General features: G+C 39.9%; 1 protein-coding gene across 2 annotated transcripts in view; it reads left to right on the forward strand.

The window, feature by feature from the left end:
* The window catches only part of CWF19L2 (CWF19 like cell cycle control factor 2), a 176,065-nt gene that overhangs the window by 83,367 nt on the left and 77,804 nt on the right, over nt 1–14,894 (forward strand). The window lies entirely within an intron of this gene.

Raw genomic sequence — 14,894 nt, forward strand, 5'->3', positions numbered from 1 at the left:
GCTCATGGATTGGAAGAATAAATATTGTCAAAATGTCAATACTACCCAAAGCTATCTACACATTCAATGCAATCCCAATCAAAATTGCACCAGCATTCTTCTTGAAGCTAGAGCAACCAATCCTAAAATTTGTATGGAACCACAAAAGGCCCCGAATAGCCAACGTAATTTTGAAGAAGACCAAAGCAGGAAGCATCACAATCCCAGACTTTAGCCTCTACCACAAAGTTGTAATCATCAAGACATCATGGTATTGGCACAAAAATAGACACATAAACCGATGGCATAGAACAGAAACCCCAGAACTAGACCCACAAAAGTATGGCCAACTAATCTTTGACAAAGCAGGAAAGAATATCCATTGGAAAAAAGACAGTCTCTTTAACAAATGGTGCTGGGAGAACTGAATGGAAACATGCAGAAAGGGGCGCCTGGGTGGCTCAGTCGGTTAAGCGTCTGACTTCGCTCAGGTCATGATCTCACGGTCCGTGAGTTCGAGCCCCGTGTCGGGCTCTGTGCTGACAGCTCAGAGCCTGGAGCCTGCTTCAGATTCTGTGTCTCCCTCTCTGTCTGACCCTCCCCCGTTCATGCTCTGTCTCTCTCTGTCTCAAAAATAAATAAACATTAAAAAAAAAAAATTAAAAAAAAAAAAAAAGAAACATGCAGAAGGATGAAACTAGACCACTTTCTTAGGCCATTCACAAAAACAAACTCAAAATGGATGAAGGACCTGAATGTGAGACAGGAAACCATCAAAACCCTCGAGGAGAAAGTAGGAAAAGACCTCTCTGACCTCAGCCGCAGCAATTTCTTACTTGACACATCCCCATAGGCAAGGGAATTAAAAGCAAAAATGAACTATTGGGACCTCATGAAGATAAAAAGCTTCTGCATGGCAAAGGAAACAATCAACAACACTAAAAGGCAACCAACGGAATGGGAAAAGATATTTGCAAATGACATATCAGACAAAGGGCTAGTATCCAAAATCTATAAAGAGCTCACTAAACTCCACACCGAAAAACAAATAATCCAGTGAAGAAATGGGCAGTAAACATGAATAGACACTTCTCTAAAGAAGACATCCAGATGGCCAACAGGCACATGAAAATATGCTCAACATCACTCCTCATCAGGGAAATACAAATCAAAACCACACTCAGATATCACCTCACGCCAGTCAGCGTGGCTAAAATGAACAAATCAGGAGACTATAGATGCTGGAGAGGATGTGGAGAAACGGGAACCCTCTTGCACTGTTGGTGGGAATGCAAACTGGTGCAGCTGCTCTGTAAAACAGTGTGGAGGTTCCTCAAAAAATTAAAAATAGATCTACCCTATGACCCAGCAGTAGCACTGCTAGGAATTTACCCAAGGGATACAGGAGTGCTGATGCATAGGGGCACTTGTACCCCAATGTTTATAGCAGCACTCTCAATAATAGCTAAATTATGGAAAGAGCCTAAATGCCCATCAACTGACGAATGGATAAAGAAGTTATGGTTTATATACACAATGGAATACTACCTGGCAATGAGAAAGAATGAAATATGGCCTTTTGTAGCAATGTGGATAGAACTGGAGAGTGTTATGCTAAATGAAATAAGTCATACAGAGAAGGACAGATTCCATATGTTTTCACTCTTATGTGGATCCTGAGAAACTTAACAGAAGACCATGGGGAGGGGAAGGAAAAAAAATGGTTAGAGAGGGAGGGAGCCAAGCCATAAGAGACTCTTAAAAACTGAGAACAAACTGAGGGTTGATGGGGGTGGGAGGGAGGGGTGGGTGGGTGATGGGTATTGGAAAGGGCACCTGTTGGGATGAGCACTGGGTGTTATATGGAAACCAATTTTACAATAAATTTCATATTAAAAAACAAAACAAAACAAAACTTCTGGGTTATAGAAAAACTAAAAATTGAGTATATACTTTTTTTATTTTTAAATTTTATTTATTTATTTATTTATGTTTTAATTTACATGTAAGTTAGTTAGCATATAGTGCAATAATGATTTGAGGAGTAGAATCCAGCACACCCTATGTATAACACCCAATGCTCATCACAAGTGTCCTCCTTAATGCCCCTTACCCATTTAGCCCATCCCCCCACCTACAACCCCTCTAGCAGCCCTTAGTTTGTTGTCTGTCTTTAAGTCTCTCATGTTTTGTCCCCCTCCTTGTTTTTATATTATTTTTGCTTCCCTTCCCTTATGTTCATCTTTTGTATCTTAAATTCAATGTATAAGTGAAGTCATATGATATTTGTCTTTCTCTGACTACTTTCGCTTAGGGTAATACACTCAAGTTCCATCCTGGTAGTTCCAAAGGCTGCCTTTCATTTTTAAGCAGTGAACTTTGACCTTTATTCAACAAATATCTTTCACTGCCTTCTTTGTAGAAGTCACATGTGTTCTCAGTTTTCTGAATCAAATATTTTAAATCTAAAGTAAACATTGCGGCCTTGCATTTATTCCACGACTTACCATGTTACATTACCATGGATATACTTTCCTTGGTAGTTTAGCCTTTCCTGCCACAGAACAGGAGCACGGAGAGGTCATCTCCCTTTGGTCACTTGGCTGGTTTCCTCCCTAGCCAAGCAAAGCAGGGCAGTGGCTGTACCTCTTTTGTACACACTCCTACCTCTTTTTTTACCCTCCGTAAACTATCTTTTCTGTGCTCTACATTTAGAAATATCATCCGTGCGTTACTGGAGAGCGTATTTCTTTAAATAAACTATTACTAAAGAGCAAACATTTTAAGCTAAATTAAAGCCAGACAATTTCATAGATGATACATACATACAAACACGTTTTATAGTAACATAGAATCTTATATCTATTCACTCTTCTTACATCTTGCATCAACTTCCTCTTGAAATAGTGTCAGCATTATTTGCTAAATATTTCCTAAATCTGCTGTTTGCTTTTCTTATCACTGCATCAGCTCTTTATGGCCATCAGCCCTTTATCATCATCCTGTGGACCTCTGAGTACTTTTCTCTCCGTTCTCACTGTCTTTGCACAGTTTTTCCTTTGCTTAGAATGTCATTCCTCTTTCCCTGTGTTCCCGTAGTTACCTCCTATTCATCCTTTACATCTTAACTCAGATACCACATTTTCCTTTGGAAAGCCTTCTCTGTGGAAAGAAATCTTATAAATAAGATCAGTTATACAAATATATTATTACAGCTTTGATGTAAAGGAGAAGTATAGAAATATGGGTATACTGAAGAAGGCCCAGTGCAGTCTGGGCATCCAGAGAATGTTTTGAGGCTGTAGCCATTATTTTTGGATCTTATCATTAGTTTTGTAACTTTGCCAAAGGAAAAGCTATTTTCTTTATGACTGTGCTCTGTAAGACTTACTACTAAGTCACAGAAATAATCTTCACCATGGCTGTTAAGTATTATCCTAGCTGGGAGTGATGACCCATAGGCTTCAGTTACTGATTAGGAAACACCCGCTTGAATGACTTGTCGGCTATATTTGTTAACAAGCGCCATCCAGGTAGGTGTTTTGTTTTGTTTAATTGTTTTGTGCAGAGTATTCTCCCAAATGTAGTAACTTAGAGTAACTTGTAATTATTTTGGATAGTGGTGATCATATATATATCAGATTGAATTTTGGTATCAAGAATTCTTTTAAAGACTCTTATATTTTGAACCAAGACCCTCCAGAAGTTACCGAAGCCATACCTAGTTAGTTGGTTTTCTTGGAGAAGGAGGAATGACCAAGGAACAAGCTCTCCCCTGCACCAGTTCTCCTCTGTTCCCTCAAACGCTCAGTAGTCTGCTGTCGTCAGCGTTTCATTGTTTTTGTGTGTTTTGTTTTGTTTCTGTTGTGTAATTAAATTTAAGGGAAAAATGAAATGCTACTCCATATGGGCAATAGTGAGTCCTAAGACTTCTGTGTTCTCTTGAAGGGCTTGATTCTAATACATTGTTTTCGAGATTTCGGTGGGGGCGTGGTGATGGAAAGATGATGTCACATACTTATATTGTAGATTTGTAATTTAAGGGTACAATTTTAAGTTAAATCAACCCCAAAGTAAATTTTATCCTTATATGTACTTAAAAATAACTCTATATTCTACTCTTGTAGTATGCATAACAAGTTATAAGAAAGTCAAATTTAATGTGGAAAGCCAAAAATAAAGGTTTTGTTTTAACAATCAAACCATTTTATTGAGGGGCTTCAGGGAAGGCCAAACAACTGGTAGGATGAGATCCAATGTCCTTGGCCCAGCTGTGATCTCTCCTGCTTTATAGTCCCTGAAAACAAAGTGCACTTTTCAATCTTGTAGTGCATAATAAGTGCGCACGTACCATACTCAGATTCTGAGTACGATAATTATAGTAGACGGTTGCTAATAAAGATTTATGTGGAAGAGAAAATAAAATGAATTGAGTGGAACTAAACACTAAAAAACAAAAAAAAAAACCTTACTTCAGAGGTTTTTCACAGGCAAAAAAACGAGAAAATAAAAATCATAGAAAAATCATAGAAAAAGTTTATGGTATTTGTTATGTTCCTCTCTGCCCAGAAATACCCAGTGTTTCATCCATGTGAGACTCTCCGAATTAAGTCTAAATACTAAGTGATAAAATATTTTGTTTTAGAAGTCTCTGTCACCTGAGCATTATAGGATATGTGTAATAAATAATTATTACGTTAAGAAAACCACTTTGCTTCTAATTCCCTTAATAATATTTTTTATTTAGGTTCTGTTTCTAAATTTATTTAATTAAATTTCAAGATGGAAGTTTATTTTTCACGACAGCAATATTGATTGATGTGTATAGTATTATAACTGCTGCCATTATTAATAGTAATAGAGGATATTTTTTGAGGACATCCTGTGTGTCAGGACTTGTTTTGATTGTTTTATTTATAGAAACTTATTTGATTCTCATTAAAATCCTATGAAATCATTTATCTTCATTTTCTTTGGATAAATTAAGTGCAGGATGATCTGAGTCTCATTTAAGTTTTTATTTGGTGGCAAGAAATGAGGTTAGGTGTGTGTGCAATTTATAATTATTTAAAGTAAATAATAATTACTTAAAATAATTGCTTTGATGTAAATTGATGAACTGGTATTTGAAATATAAAAAAAAAAAATCTGATGTTGAAACTGATGTCATATGTGCCGGTTATGCAAACTCTAAACATGGAAATTTAAGTTGCCTAGAAATGCTCACACAGTTAAATAGAAAATTTCTCTATATTTTGTATATGTGCTTTAAAAAGTAAAGTATATTTTCAGGATGCATGGGTGCCTCAGTCAGTTGAGCGTCTGACTTTTGATTTCAGCTCAGGTCATGATCCCAGAGTTGTGAGATGGAGCCCCACATCGGGCTCCACACTGAGTGTGAGCCTGCTTAAGATTCATTCTCTCTCTCTCTCTCTCTCTCTTTGTTTCCCCGTCTGTCCGTCTACCCTGCTCATACTCCTTTCCATCTAAAATAAAAAACTAGAAAAAAAGAAAAAATAAAGTATATTTTTCTTTATTTTTTTATTGTTAGGTGACTTCTAAGTAAAAGTATAATATGTATTCTTTGTAGAAACATGGAAAATGCAAAAAAAAAAAGAAAATAAAAATCACACCAAATCCTACCACTTAGTGATTATACACTGATAAATACTTTAAAGTAGTTCTCTCTAGATTTCTTTCCTTCCTTTGTACTGACATGTTAAATATTTTTGTACAATTGGCAAGCAATGCAAAAAACACACAAAAATCTACATTTAAAAAATATTCAATGTTTCCCTTAAGTCTCTATCCATTATAACTGTGTAAACACATGCATAATTTACATAATTGTAATCTTTTTTGGTCTTTTTTAAAAAATTCATTCTGTCAACATTTCTCCATGCTGTACAGTATTTATTATTAAATTAAATTGTAATTAATCAACATATTTAGTGTCCCTAAAATACAATTTCTAAATTTTATTTTAGAAAAGGAGACTGAAGAAATTCAGAATGACCTATTTCTCTCTGCAAATTTGCCTGCAAAAAAAAAAATCGTTTTTCTCTTAGCAGTTACTCAAAATTTTTGCCATTCTCCCCGAATTCCTGGTTTATTCTTAGGAGTCACTTTGCTGCGTACCTGACTACAAGGTTGAATGTCTTCATTGTCTGTCTGTTGTCCTTGTCCCCAGAAAACCAGTTTTTCTGTATCTCTCATCTGGCAGTGGGGACAGTGTTGTCATTGCCTTTGGGGTAGGTTCCTTCCCAGTGCTCATGGTCTCCTTCCTGTTCCGCCTCTGGAACAGTTCCCACCTTGTCTTGTATGGGATCTTCAGTATCCCTCTGTCGGCCCCTTTCTCGTTATTGGCAGATGCCCTTCATTCGCTGGGCCTGTGACACGAACAGCTTCCTTTTTTCTTGGCGACTTCACTGTCCTCCTCCCGCAAACCAGCAGGGAAGGGAGGTCCAGGCATAGGAGCATGGGTGAGGGTGCCGATGTGAGAGCAAGGTGGTATGATCTGAAGACAGTGTGTTGTTCTGAACGGCCGCACAGTGAGCTAGGAGCGAGGGAGGGCGAAGAAGAGGTTGGGTCATAAACACGGATCAAATCCCTGTTCTCGCCCTGGCTGTATCTCTTCACTTTGTGGTCCCAGTTTTCATCTTTCTGTGGATGATCTGTCACTGGAGCTCTGCACTCTGGGCTGAGCTCTAGACTCGCGTTTTCAGTTGTCTGCCTGACTTGTAAGGATGTACCATGACTTCAGAACCTATAAAACCATCCCCTTTACGGATGGAATTTTCCTTCTCTTAATTGCATGCTCATCCTGCTGTTTTTCTGAGTTTAAGCCACGAAGTCTTTAATTCCTTCTTCTGGCAGCACATTCAGATTTCACCAAGGAATAGCGTTTTACCCCACCTTCCCTCCTGTGCACACCTCACCCTTTTCATTTCTCCTGTCCCTGCTGTAATTCACTGCACCACTGTCTCTTGCTTCGAGTACGTCAGTAGCATCCCAAGTGATCTTTTTGCCATGATTCCTTTGCTTATCACAGTGTCCTTTCGATTGCCACCAGGCTTCATCTCAGTGCAGTTGTGGTACAGTTGAAAGAGCCCTGGGTTTGGGGAGTTAGAACCTCAGGTCATGTTTGACCTTCTTTACTCCTTTAGCCAAGTTAGTTATCTTGAGACAACGGCATTTGAAATACTTTTGAGAACTTCAAAATGTAATATAGGTACAAAATTTCTCTAAAACATGAATATGCCTTTACTTGGAAATCTTTAAGCAATACTGGATCTCTGCGCTTTGTTGTGGTTGTTTCCTTTACTTCTTAACCCTTTGCCATTTCATCTTTGTTTCCAAAGACGCAGTTCATTTGTACCCAAGAACACATCTGTTTCTCCATCCCGTGTGATCGGGTACCACTTGATTTATACTTTATCTTACTTAATAGTCTAGTGGAGATTTCTATCAACTCCCTGTTTCATCTTTCTCCCCCTCTCCCTGACATTTAATTTATGAATTCCTTAACAGCTGGAACCATATCTTGTTCATCATATTAGACACATTCACACATTCATGCTGTTGGATCACATCATGATAAAAGTTATTCTGAGTGGTAGGAATTCATTGATCAGATGGAATGGAATGAAATAGAATATTAAAAAAAATGAAAAGTCTGCAATGTTTTTGATTTACTTTTTATGCCACTTATGGCCGTATCTTTTCAGATTGCCCAAAATTTTATCCAAAAGCTGGATAGTATCATAAAATATATTAAGCCAGTAGTCAAAATTTGGCTTGGTTGTTGAGTCCTTAATAAGGTACACAGGCATTCTCAGGAAGTGTGCAGATTTTCATTTGGGGGAAAGAAATTTTTTGTAATCACAAAACCTATCATTTTTTCAGTTAAAGGAGCATTGCCAACTTACCTTTTCTTTGAAAAAGTGTGTTTACTAAAGTGTTAGCGTTTACTAATATGTCATTTTTTAAAAACACTTCTTTTTTTAAAATATTTACTTGTTATTGAGAGAGAGAGTGGGAGAGAGGCAGAGAGAGAAGGGGACAGAGGATCTGAAGCAGGTTCTGTGCTGACATCAGAGATTCCGATGCGGGGCTTTAACTCACGAACCGTGAGATCATGAGGTGAGCCGAAGTTGGGTGCCCAACTGACTGAGCTATCTGGGTGCTCCTAAAATGTCCTTTTTACTGACTCATTTTATTAGAGAAATGGAATATTAGAAATAGCACATGATAGAACTAGTAAAGGAATGGAAATGGGATTTTAAAGCCAAAGATTTATATTGGATCCAGAACTTCATCATTTATTTTACGTGGTCCTTAGTATCCTTCCTTATAAAATATGGCTCAGTGATAGCCGTGTTACAAGGTTCTTGAAATCACATGAGATCTATTTTAGAACTTTATAAAATTAAATGAATATTAATTTCTTTTTTTAAACAATTTTTTTAATGTTTATTTTTGAGAGAGTGACAGAGTATGAGTGGGGGAGGGATAGAGAGGGAGAAACAGAATCCGAAGCAGGCTCAGGCTCCAGGCTGTCAGCACAGAGTCGGACATGGGGCTGAGCTGAAGTCAGACACTTAACTGACTCAGTCACCCAGGTGCCCCTATAAATATTAATTTCTATCTGGAAAAGTTGTCTTGGCTTTTTTTTTTTTTTAAGTTTATTTATTTTGAGAGAGAGTGTGTGAGCAGGGGAGAGGCAGAGAGAGAGGGAGAGAGAAAATCCCGAGCAGGCTCTCAGCTGACAGCACAGAGCCCAACATGGGGCTCAGTGTCATGAAGCATGACATCATGACCCGAGCCAAAATCAAGTGTTGGACACTTAACTGACTGAGTCACCCAGGCGCCCCATCTTGGTTTGTTTTTAATGAGGAAAAAATATAAGGCAGTGTTTAGATTTTTTTGCTATTGTTGGTATACTAAATCACATATATTATCCTTAAATTTATCTATTTCATAAGTGTCAGAATAAAGATTTTTTTTTTTTTTTTTTTTTTACACCTGAAAAAACTCTGTCATTTTAGTGTGGAAAGATTCCAGAATGTCAGTCAACGTTAAAAAAAATTTCTCAATCTCCTTTCCTCCTCTCATCCCTCCCCACCCCGGCAAATGCTGAAAGGAACCTGGTTAAAAATACAGCGTAAAGTCATGTGTTTTCTCCTAGCTGGCTTCACATGTAAGGCTTACAAAGAAGCAACGATGAAAGAAGGAAAGGAGACTGAAGAACGGAATTGGCTTTCGTATCCGCCGGCACCAGATATCACGCTGGCTGTACAAAATATGCGCCTAACAAAGTTAAAATCACTAGTGGTTAAATGTGCCCCAGATAACCCACTGTTGAAATTGTGAACTGTAGTCTAAAGTATTACTTACAGTTTTTTAGTAATGATCCCTCACGTTAATATTTGATTTTCTCCAGCTTGTGCGTGGTTAGTGTCCCTCCCACCAGCAGCTTCGTGGCGAAGAGGTTAGGCACCTCTTTACTGTACCCATTTGACGGGAAAGCAAACCGGGATAAAAACGTGCCTTTGGTCTGATGCTACAGCGTGCTCTAGAAGAGTTCCAGGATTAACGGGGTGGCTTGGGGAGCCGGGGGGACGCGCTCGTGGAGCACGTTTCGGTCTGTGTGGGCCCCCCCCGGGTCTTCCGGAGTTCGGCGTCGAGGCGCCGCCTCCCGGCGGCCCCTGCGGCGCCGCGTGTGAGATCCCGGAGCGGCATTTCCGAGCTCTGACCGCGCGTGCGTCGTGCTTTGAGGCCTGCGCTCCGTGCGAGAGGGTAGCGATCGCAGACAAAATACGCAAAGAGAAAACTGGGCGACGTGTAAGGCGCTTAGAAGTAGAGACAGCCCTCTGTGGATGAGAAGCTGCACAGAAATCCGCGACTGTGAGGAGCTGGGGCTTGCAGGGATCCGACTCCCCAAACAGGCAGCGCGGCCGGGAGGCTGAGCCCTGAAGTTCTCCTTCCGGCCTCTCCCTGCCTCATCCCTGTCTGAGGCCTCCTGGCGAAGGAGGCTGAAAAGGCCTTGAGTACTTGGACGTCAGCTCGCGGGAGACTGTGAAGGCGAGAGGTGTTCTCGGTGGGAGAAACCCACGTGGCCTCGCGGCCCTTGCTTGGACTCTGTGAACCGTGCCCAGTATCGCAGGGCGCGAGGTCATCGTAAGAGCCGGGAACCCCCGTGCATGGGGCGCACGCTGTCAGAGCTACCGATTACTGACGGGTGAGAGGAGGCAGAGAGGCAGGAGGGACGAAAACGCACCTCCCACTGAAGCCCCGGGCGCTAGCGCCCCAGAAAACGTTAGTTTTCCCTCAGACAGACGGTAGAAAAGAATTGGGATGTAAACACTCGTTGCCAGTAAATTTCGAACGGTAGTGCCGTCTTAAAAGGACTCTAAGTATGGGTAGTAGCCTCGCTTACAAGTACAGAATAACATTCCGAAGAGTAGGTGAAACAATAGTAAGTCAAACAATAGTAGATGAATGTGGAGAAGAAATAATGTCCTAGGAATTTTAGAGATGAGAAGGGGTAAATCCTAGGAAGGCCTCAGTCAGATAAAGAAAGGACTGGATAAATGAAAGTGAGCTAAAGAGTATAGCTAATATTTATTGATCACTCACTTTATTCCTAGGTGTTGTTTTATTTTTTTATTTTCATGTTTTAAATATAATTCATTGTCAAATTGGTTTCCATACAACACCCAGTGCTCATCCCAACAAGTGCCCTCCTTGATGCCCATCACCCATTTTCCCTCTCCCCCACCCCCCATCAACCCTCAGGTTGTTCTCAGTCCTTAAGAGTTTCTTATGGTTTGCCTCCTTTCCTCTCTGTAACTTTTTTCCCCCTTCCCCTCCCCCATGGTCTGTTAAGTTTCTTAAGATCCACATATGCGTGAAAACATATGGTATCTGTCTTTCTCTGCCTTGTTTCGCTTAGCATAATACCCTCCAGTTCCATCCACGTTGCTGCAAATGGCCAGATTTCATTCTTTCTCATTGCCAAGTAGTATTCCATTATATATATAAACCACATCTTCTTTATCCATTCATCAGTTGATGGACATTTAGGCTCTTTTCCATAATTTGCCTATTGTTGAAAATGCTGATGTAAGCATTGGGGTACATGTGCCCCTATGCATCAGCACTCTCGTATCCCTTGGGTAAATTCTCCTAGGCATTGTTTTAAATACTTTGCATGTTTGATCCTGTAAATACCTTGTTATTTTATTTTACAAATGAGGAAAGTGAGGTAATTAAGTATACTTGGAAGGTTCTCTAATGAGGCAGGATTGGCGCGTGGGCTCCTGACCCTGGGATCCACGCCGGCATGCTCTCCTGGTGGGCTCTGGCCAGGAACTCATTGCAGAAAAGAGAAAACGTATCAAAGGTATTAAAACGTATCAAATGAAATTACTGAAATAGCAAACCAAAAGTAAGTAGAGGTTATCAAAAAACCAAGAAAGAAATTAATAGATAAGCCTTTAGGAAGGCTGATCAAGGGGGAAAAATAGAACACACAAAGAGTATTCAGAATTGAGAGAGAATTGAGAATTACTGAAAGGTGGACAAAACTGAGGCTGCTTGGAGTCTGTCTGGTACCATTATGCGCTTAGCAAAACGTGCTTCCCTTGAGCCTGTGCAGTCATGTGAATATCTCTGTACCAATTGAAAAATAGCCTTGAGCCAGGATACGCATGTCGGTGAATGTAAAACGGCTTGATGTTCAGTCCTCCCATTGCCGTGGTTGGGAGCTTGTATGTACTGAGTAACCTGCTGTCTATGGACATAATTAGAGATAGAATAGGGATTGTTTAGAAAGCATGAAAATACCATGAACTGTAATTACTGCTTATTTATTGAAACGTTAAAAGATAGAAAATGGAAACAGGTGTTGTAGGGCCTTCAGTGATGACAAACTTGCCGAATACCAACTGGTGGGAAAATCTGATGTAGTGAAAGTTTTCCTTTATTTACAAGATGCCACAAAAGGATTTTAAGCAAACATTTAGAATTTTTAAATACCAGCTTTGAAGCAAGGCCCTGAATGCTTTTTCCTTTCTTTTCTTTTTAATCAGCATGTTACATGCAAATAGTGCTCAAAGGCTGATGTGAAAGAATGACGGTGCCTCGAGCCCTTTTCAGACCTTATCCTGGTCCTAAGATCCCAGTTTTAGTTCTTGGCTCTTTCTTCTGGCCTGGTTGTTTCATGTATTTTTCCATATTGTCTAGCTTCTTAACTGTGGCGGGTTATATCTGGTTTTCCTTGTGGCCCTTCTGGCCAGAAATGGACCTTAAGCATATGTTAACAAAATGAAAGCGTACCAGGTCCCTTTCTTTCTGTCTGTGATATTATCAAGCAGTTGCAAGTTTTTATCTTGCTGTTCTCAGGTAAAGTAATCATTAAATGATTTTGAATTAGTTTTATCCCTTGAAGAACAATAGAGATCAAAGGTTAGCAGTCTTTTTCTCTACAGACCAGATAGTAAATGTTTTAGGCCTTATGGTCTATCCAGTCTCTGTCACAGCAACTCAATTATATAGCTCTTAAGCTGTCGTGGAATGAAAGCAGCTACAGACAGTATATAAATGGGTGAACACGGCTCTGTTCCAGTAAAACATTATGGGAACTAAAATGAGAATTGTATGTAATTTTTATTTGTCATGAAATATATTCTTTTGATTTTCCCTCAACAATTTAATAGTGTAAAAACCATCCTTAGTTGGTGGGCCAAACAAAAACAAGCAGCTTGCTGGATTTGGCCCACAGGCCTTAGTTTGTTGGCACTGGTGTGATTCTTAAATAAGCGCCGTGTTCTGTATTATTGTAGTAGCCAATGTGGAATTGCTTGTATTTCTGTCGTGGGAACCCAAAGTGGGGAAACCTGGTGTCCCTTGGCATGCCCGAGGAACAGAGAGTAGAAAAGCGTGGAGAAGAAGACCGTAGATGGGACAGTGGGTTAGCTCTGGGGGTAGAATTCATCTGTCCGAGGCATTTAGTAAGTACACATTGTTTTTGCCACTGTACCAGGTACTGTAGACAACAGGTAGTGTATAGCTTGGTCTTTGGCCTGGAAAAGTGGCAAAGACCGATAATTGTAAATAAATAGACAGATAGTGACTGAAAAGATTATGGTCTGGCAATACAAGTATGCCCAAACTTATGCCTACAGTTATCAACTGGATGGTAAATTTATAAAAATTATGAGGAACTAGAGAAGAAGTGTATTTCAGGAAGCCCATAGTATTTGAATTTGAAGGGCCTTATGTGTTGTGTTAAGGTGCTTGGCCTTTATCCCACTGTCTAGGACAGTGTTTCTCTGTGCTGTAGGATCAGATTTTTTTTTTTAAATTTTCCAGCCCATTATGAACTAATAGTTTTATAAAATACAATAAAAATTATAGAAAAATGAAATAAAGATATTATAAAATATACGTCCAAATTTTAGGTTAGATTGAGCCAACGTAAAATTACTCTTTAAGATTGCTGGAAAAATTTATAAGCACCCAGGTTTTGTACTTAACTCCTCACAGGCTGATAACAAATATATCGTGGCTGACAATTCTCACACTGTCACTGGTCTGTGGGCCAACTTTGAGTGGTACTGATCTCTCCTAGCTAATATGGGGTCTCTGCAATTTTTCAGCAAACAATGACATAGTTATTTTTGTGTTTGGCATAATGAATTTTTTGTCAGCACAAGTGGTAGTTAGGTTTCTGGGTGGAAGGATGGAAACCAAGGAACCTTGGAGTCATCAATGCTTGAAATGTAGCTCAAAGTGGAGGAGAAAGTGAAATTGACTCTTTTGATTCTCATTAATTCACATACAGGATAATTCTTGAAGTAGCCTATAAACTTCTTGTAGGCAGGTACTGTATTTCTTTTAGTAACTACATAAGGCATGCACTTTTCAGAATATTTAATGAATGAATGAATGAGTCAGAGAGGTGAGGCAGAACCAGGAAAGAGTAGAGTATGTATAAAACTAGAATAAGAAGAGTTTCAGGCTGAGAATATAATGAACAGAATCAAATACTTTCAAATAAACGAGGGTGATAATTGATAAGTATTTATTAGATTTAGTAATTTGGAAGTCCTTAGGGAGATCACTTTAGTGACATGATAAACTTAGATAAAAAATGTGTTTCCCATTTCTGTTATCCAGTAAGAGAATGAATAGAGATACCCTGTATTTAAAAAAAATTTTTTTTTTAACATTTATTTATTTGGTGTGTGTGTGTGTGTGTGTGTTTTATTTTTGAGACAGAGACAGAGCATGAGCAGGGGAGGGGAAGAGAGAGAGGGAGACACAGAATCTGAAGCAGGCTCCAGGCTCTGAGCTGTCAGCGCAGAGCCCGACGCGGGGCTTGAACTCACAGACCGTGGGATCATGACCTGAGCCGAAGTCGGATGCTCAACTGACTGAGCCACCCAGGCGCCCCTAACATTTATTTATTTTTGAGAGACAGAAACAGAGAATGAGCAGGGGAGGGGCAGAGAAAGCCCCTGAAGCAGGCTCCAGGCTCTGAGCTGTCAGCACAGAGCCCATTGTGGGGCTCGAACCCACGAATCGTGAGATCATGACCTGAGCCAAAGTCAGACAGACACTTCACCAACTGAGCCACCCATGCGCCCCTCCCTTTTTTTTTTTTAAATTTTTTTTTAAGGTAGAGATACCTTTTAAATATGACACATCATTAGGGTGCGTGGGTGGCTTCGTCAGTTGAGCATCCGACTTTGGCTCAGGTCATGATCTGATGGTTTGTGAGTTTGAGCCCCCCGTGGGGCTCTCTGCTGTTAATGCAGAGCCCACTTGGGATCCTCTATCCCCTCTCTCTGCCCCTCCGCCACTTGTGTGTGAGCATGTGCTCACTTTCTCTCCCTCTCTCTCTCTCTCAC

The sequence above is a fragment of the Panthera uncia genome, chromosome D1 (genome assembly GCF_023721935.1).
Source record: "Panthera uncia isolate 11264 chromosome D1, Puncia_PCG_1.0, whole genome shotgun sequence".
In the NCBI taxonomy this organism is placed as follows: Eukaryota; Metazoa; Chordata; class Mammalia; order Carnivora; family Felidae; genus Panthera; species Panthera uncia.